The sequence below is a fragment of the Crocodylus porosus genome, unplaced genomic scaffold, assembly GCF_001723895.1.
Source record: "Crocodylus porosus isolate Cpor-Errol unplaced genomic scaffold, CroPor_comp1, whole genome shotgun sequence".
NCBI lineage: Eukaryota > Metazoa > Chordata > Crocodylia > Crocodylidae > Crocodylus > Crocodylus porosus.
The window spans coordinates 38,235,220-38,242,373 of NW_017728906.1; the positions used below are offsets into that span (position 1 = coordinate 38,235,220).

General features: G+C 42.2%; 1 long non-coding RNA gene across 1 annotated transcript in view; it reads right to left on the reverse strand.

The window, feature by feature from the left end:
• Positions 1 to 2,990: 2,990 nt before the first annotated feature.
• Positions 2,991 to 7,154, reverse strand: part of LOC109305895 — a 17,003-nt gene continuing 12,839 nt past the window's right edge. The window contains exons 2-3 of the long non-coding RNA XR_002099757.1: positions 4,426 to 4,431; positions 2,991 to 3,135 (exon numbers count right to left, since the gene is read on the reverse strand). This is a non-coding gene — a long non-coding RNA (uncharacterized LOC109305895). The remainder of the gene's footprint in view (positions 3,136 to 4,425; positions 4,432 to 7,154) is intronic.

The window sequence follows — 7,154 nt, forward strand, 5'->3', positions numbered from 1 at the left end:
AGCATATCAAAGGTGTTCTCATTCAAAAGTGCATCACCAACATTTTCTTCACACAGACAAAGGAATGTGTATAAATGCCCTGCCTGACCTTCTGCCTCAGATATAATGGCAACAGTGGGCATGTCTACATGTTCATTAATGTGCCATAATTATGGCCCAGTGAGGTGTCCTCAGGGCATTCTAATGAAGGGCAAGAAGCTCCTCCAAACAGTGACTGAGGTGGGAGCCCCTCTCAAACATCATGGAGAGAAGTGGTTGCTAAAGAATGTTTTTCCTAGGACCCAGAATGGAATAATTCCTACCATTTTTTTCATGGCTCTGTATAGAAAAGGGAAGGGAAACAAGGATTCACAAAATGTGTTGGTTTGGGAGCTCATTTCTATGAGTTCCCTTTTCCAGAATTTCTGCATCAGGCCAGCTTTTCACCTGGAGGCTCCTGTCTCTCGCAGAGCCAGATCTTCTGTCTGCTGGAACTTGGCCGACTCAAACAGCTACAGCTATATTGTCCTGGGTATCACTCTGGGCAGCTTAAAGAAACAGGATGGGCTTCCCAGACATCTTGAAATGACTGAGGCAAACATATTTATACCGACCCCCCCACTACTTAATTTGCGATTAGGGAGATTGGTTGCTCAGTACAGCTGTGAAACATGTTAGCATTTTCTGAGATGAAACGACTGACTGTCCCTATCAGAGATTTAATAGAAATGCTTCTAAGCATAGAAAAATGACACAACTTGCTGATTTACTGATGTACGGGTGGGGAAAAATATATTTCTGCAAAGTCAGCTAGAGAAAAGCATACAACTATACTTGTAAGCACCACAAGTCTAGGGCGTTTAACTCAGTTAGAAGGAAGACTTCCAGAACAACATACAAATCAGCAAAAGATGTAGAATTCTAACATACATGTCAAAATGAATTATAGTCCCCACACATGATAAAACAGCATATATACAGCTTTGCATTTTTTATCTATTCAGTCACCTCAGATTTTTTGATATATTTATCTTAATGTATCACAAAACAAACATGGTATTTAGTCCATCATTGGCCAGTCCCATATCTAATCTGTGTGTAGCTGATGCCATATGGGCTATGCAAACATTTAAACAAAAAAAAGAGTAATTCTACGATAAGCAAAACAGGAAATTGAAGGTTACTGATGATGAAACTGATATCCAACTGGTAACTTGAGCAGTGAAGTCACTAAACCTTTCCTGCACTATGAATGTTATTTCCTGGGACATGTTTCATGTTTTCATAAGATTTGCTGGATAGTCTGCCCCAGTTAGTGTAACCAGGAATCACTATCATTATAATTGTATTTAGTGACCACCAAATAAAGAGCACACTAAAAGCACAAGCTAGGAATGGAACAACAAGCTCATATCTTGGTGTCAGCATGTACAACTGTGCCTGCTGCATAGATAGCAATCAAAGTGATAAGAAAGGGGGTAAAGCAGTGAGCCCTCTTTTCAAAGTTTGCTTGGTAACCAGAGAGGAATTACCTTACTGAAAGCTTTATTTGTTGAGTATAATTCATTAAAAATGGTTCATCATTTTATTAAAATTGCAAAGAATCATCCTGGGAAATGGAGGAAGAGAGGACTTGGCAATATGCAAACAGGGGATAAGATAGCTCAGTGTAAAATGCCAGCACAAGTCCCAGACTCCACTTAAATCCCTTTTAATTCCTCAAAATGGATATTAAGGAAGATTTAAATGGTTCATAAAATTTGTGTTGCCCCTTAAGTATTACTAAATGCTGAAAATACTGGCTATTTACCATGGGAGTCATGTGACTTCCAAATTTGTGCTGTTTTTTTTTTAATTAAAAAGCACAGAGGTCTATGAAATATGGGCCAGATCCCCAGCTGGTGGGGTGCAGAAATACTGTTTGCTCAATGGCAAAGTTTGATTTATACCAACTAGTTGGCTCCTAGTCCTCCTGAAAGTGCTTGGACAATGCCCTGAGATTGTTGCAGGTAGGTGTATTAAAAACTATAATTTAATAAACTCTACAATAAAACAATTTAAAGTAAATGTTAAAGTTGGAGAAATAAATGTACTTAACAGGTCTATTCAGAGGCTTCAGTTTAAGTATGTCCTTAGGCATGCTGTTTGATCAGGGCATATAGAAACTTGCAGCTCTGATCCTAGCAAATAACAAACAAAAAAACCCAAAAAACAGGAACAAAACTCTTCACGCAATTGTTACAACGCTTATTGAACTTGAAACACTTCTGTCTTCCTATGTTATCTGATAATGTACGTGAACCCAGGAAGTAGTGGTCCAAGGCCCACTGAAGTCAATAAAGGTATTTTCCTTACTATCAGTTGACATGAGATAAGGCCTTTATTTAGAACAATGAAACTAGAACAAGTTGATTAAGAGAGCTTTGAAAAAATCGTGCAGAAGACTTTAGATACGTCTCAAAAACACCACTGTTTCATGCACAGAGCTCTGTGAAATAATAAAAGATCTCCAGTTGGACTGCAGAAAGTTACAGCTTTATTTGAAGTCCTCTGCGCTCAGTGCTAATGCTTGCAGCCATGAGAAGCATTATATGCTTGGAGCTATTGTGAAATTCTCCAAGCACATCCTGCCAAATTATCCTCACTACAACCTGTGTTCCAACCTGCAAATTGTTACCCATTGGAAAATCCTTCATAGAAGACTGAGTGGCTTTTTAATACGTGCCTTTTAAAGGAGAAGAGTCCCACTCATATTCCTTAACAGTAAAACAATACCTTGGATGTGTGTAGACAAAATGAGGGGGCATATGTGCACGACACTTTAAAGTGGGTTAAATGCTTTTACGCTGCTTTAATGGTGTTGGTGTTTGCATGCATCAGCAGTGTATTGTGCATGAATTCCAGCTGCTGTAGCATGTTTGGCGGTGTAATGTGCCTTAAATGCCTTTGGGGTGCAGCAAACTAAAACACCTCTGGGGAGTTTTAGTTTGCTGCCCTACAGCCATGGCAGCCTGTTCTAAACCCGCAACACTCAACTTGTAAAGAGGTTTTTCCTTATGTCCAGTCTAAAGTGATCTTCTATCAGTTTGTGCCCATCGTTTTTTGTCCTCCCCTCGCGGGCATTAGTGAACAGATGCTCCCCCAGGCCCTGATGTACTTATATACTTATAAGTATATAAGCCTAATATACTTATAGGCTGCCACCAAGTCCCCTCTGAGTCTTCTCTTCTCCAGGCTGAACAGACCCATGTCTTTCAGCCTCTCCTCGTATGACCTGCTCTCTAGGCCTTGAATTATGCATGTGGCCCTCCTTTGGACTCTCTTTCTTATAAAACACAGTAGGGTTGTAATGGTGCCTTTGTATCCAGTAACTCAGGGTAAGGGAGACATGCCTCAGCCTGCGAGAGAGCAAACACTTCTTGTCTCACATCTCCTAAAAGACAGCTCTAACCATGGGGCTGCAGGCCAGGTAGGAGTGCAGACACCTTCCACTCCAACACTTGAAGCTGAGTCACTTGGCAAAAAAAAATAAAAGTAATGTTAGCTGGGACAAGAAGTATCATGACTCTAGCCCAGTGCCTGGGACACTCACTGGAGAAGAGGGATGCTGGTTTTCAGTTTCTGCTTTAAAGACTGCTTATGCATTTTACATGAAATGGCCTTGGGTCAAATTTCATAAAACAAAACTCAGAGTGTCCCTTTCCCAGGTGATTGTCCTGTGATGGGCTGGCTGGCAGTGACCTGGCCCAGGGGCTTTGAAAGAGCAAAAGATGGTTGGAGGACTTGGGATTCCCTTTCTGCACCAATCAGACCCCAGAGACTCACCCCGTGTCCCCTGATTGGCCTCTTGGGTCACCTGGAGGGGGATAAAAGGGGCAGCATGGGCTGACTCAGGAGAGACCAGCAAGGGACAACAAGGAAGGAGCTTCACAGAGCTGAGCCAGTGGGGTAGAAGCAGTGCTCCAGAAGAGCCTGAAAGAGCAGGACCTGCAGGCAGTAGTGGGGCCCTCAGCAGTGCAGCGTGTGGCTGGCAGGAGAGGCTCCCCGCTAGGCTCCAGGATCCCCTGGGAGAGGCTGCTGCCAGCAGGAGAGGCTCCTCCCCTCCCCCCACCCCTCCAGGGGAGGAAGGATCTGAGCAGCAACCTGAGAGGTTCCTCGCTCTGCTTCCAGCTCCTCCAGGAAGACCAAGACCCCTAGCAAGCTGGAGTAGTGCTACTAGTGGTGGCTGTGTGGCAGCATTTCTACCCACTGTGTGGGAGCTTTGGGTTCAAATCACAGCTGAGGTGACTTGGGAGGACTGAGCTAGCAAGAAGCCAATCTTCTTGCAGTGGAAAGGGGCCATTGTGTTTCTCCCCTAGGTACCAAGGCCCTATATTTCCTTGTCATTTTGCATTTTGTGCCTTTTTTATAGCTGGGGAACTCCTAGAACAATCTCCCTCAACTCACTTCCCCCTCCCATTCTGAAAACTTTGCAGCTTCACAAGCAGGCTGGATAAGGCCATTGCTAGGAGAAACTTGGTTGCAGGCTGGCAGCCAGAGCTAGATTTCCCTCCTCCCTGGAACCAACACTTAATTTCTTTCTTTCAAGGGATGATTGAGACTCAAAATGCTTCCTGCACAGCCTTCTCAGTTACAGCTGGGAGCTGCATTTTTCTGTCTATACCCCTAGTCTCACTCTGGGTGCTGAAGTGCTCTTGTGGATCTGGGTTCACCATCTAACCCTCTTAGAAGAATATTGCTCTTCCTTAAGGCAATTTCATTGCAAAAGCAAAATTAAGAAGCCTTCAGAAAGGTTCTGAGGTTTCACTAGCCAATTCCTTTGCCCTACCCATTTCTATAATGTAAAGTACTACATGTCAGGCCTTAAAAACAGGGCTCTTAAAAGATCCAGAGCTGTCTGTGTTTTTGACATTCCTGTGTGATGAATGCCTTGTTTACCCTTCAGTGAAGAGTAGGAAAGAGTTAAGAGAATATCAGCGATCTTGCATCACATCCCTCCCTCTGCCCCTGCCCGGCACCCAGAGTAAAGCTTCACATGACTGCTGGGAAGTGGAATACAGTGGAAACATGTACAGAAAAAAAAAATTGAACAGCTTTTCACTTTCCAGTGTGATGCAGCAGCACTGGAACAAAAACAACAGGTCTTGTTGTTCAGGAAGTCATAGGGTCTTCACTCTGCTACATTGTAGCCAGGGATCTCATATCAGTGCAAAGTGAGTGTGAAGTGACATGTCCTGATTTGGTAGCAAGTTCCACAGGCCACATTTATAGGTGTAAATGAAAACACAAAATACCAACTGGCGGGGGATAGTCTAATGTGGTGCCACCATTCTGAATCTGCTGGTGCCATAATCACTATGCTTGCATTGGTGATGTTGTTTTCCTGTCTGTAGGCTCATCTTCCCACAACACTGGGTTGAATTTAAAACACAACCTTGAAGAGTCATTTCACCATACTAAGCATGGCTTGCTAGTGAATATAACCAGGGACAGCAGCTTCAGGGGGATATACCCAGGACATCATGACACCAGTCCTGTGCCAACATGGCAATATGCCAAACTGTGCAGTGATACCCAACCTAGTTTTGTATCCTGAGAAGGATAGGTGGATATTAGTTAGGTGGAGCACCACACAGCATGATTGTCCCTCCAAATTTATTGCAACATCCTGTTAATTGCACATCTCTTCAATGTCATGTTCTAACACACCCAATATGTCTAATGAAGACAAGTCTTAAGAACAAAATTCATCTTTCAGCAAGTGAGCTTTGCTTTAACAGACTCCTCATCAACACTCTGTTCTTAGGGCTTCGTAAAGTTTTCATGTCTGTTGACTTTAACAGTCACTCAGCTACTAATTTACTTCGTTCACTGCTGTGCTTTTCAGTCATGTATCCCGCTCCCTCCCATGCCATAAAGAAGTCCAAGGACACTGGAAGGCCCACACATTTTTTTTAATTACATAAAAACCATTCATGAAACCTGTGACTAACATATACCTTTATTTATTTATCATTTGGTTAAGGTGGAATTATATATAGTAATCATTATAGTCAAGGGGAGAGCTTCCTTATTCATGACTTTTGCCCTTTTTGCTCTTGATTGACAAGTGACAGCATTACATTCTGGACCTTGTAATATATATTTACAGTACTCGGAGAAATTTGTCCTTTATCAAAGGGGCCATGACTTGCCAACACATCTTTAGAATATTACTGAGCAATTCATTAAAATGTTAATAGCTTCTGTCAGGTTTTATTGATCCTGTTGTCAGCTATTCTTGGAATAATAAATAAAACTGATTTTTATCTTATCTTTCAACCTTGCTGAGTGATCAGTGTTCAAGTGCAATAATCAGAAGTTCTTGAGTGGAAGAATCAGCTTCCGGCATGTGAACTGGTTCTGAATAAAGACAGATTTCAAGATGCAAGAGCATAAATGTTGTTGTGGGAAGAGTAATAAGCAATATACAAACAAAGTAAATAACAAATGTTATGTAAAATGTGATTTTCTTTGTTTGTATGTTGCTTATTACTCTGCTCACTTGTTAACAAGATAAATACAGTAAATATAATTAGAAAATCTATTTTAAAAAACCCCCCTATTCTCACATAAGAGAAAATAGTGAGTATTGGACTGAGGGCATAACTGATCTCATCTTTCATGTTTTGGGTTATGAGAAGTAATGGTCAGGTTTCTGGTCCTGTTGAATTTCAGCGGACCCAGGGTTTGACTTGAAATGTCTTACCTCATAGGGATGTCGTCTCAGTTGTAGATAGAATTCTACAAGAAATCAGCAAATAGTGTAAAGGAAACATGAAACAAGCACGTCATCTTTTCAGGCAAGGCTTCCAGTATCGTCACATAGCCTCCTTGTATGCAGGAATGTTCCAGACCCAGCGTAAAATGGCAAAGCTCCTACCCAGGATTTCTGCCCAATTGATAAAACAAAGGATAAAAGAGATATTTTGGCGTTCTTCTCAAAGGCTCTTCAGCAGGTCCCTGAGGACTGGAAAAGGGCCAATGTGGTCCCTATTTTCAAGAAGGGGAGGAAGGAAGAGCCTGGCAATTACAGGCCAGTCAGCCTCACTTCTATCCTGGGGAAGGTCTTTGAAAAAATTATCAAGGGCCACATTTGAGAGCCCTGCAGGGGAAGTGATGTTGAGGGGTAACCA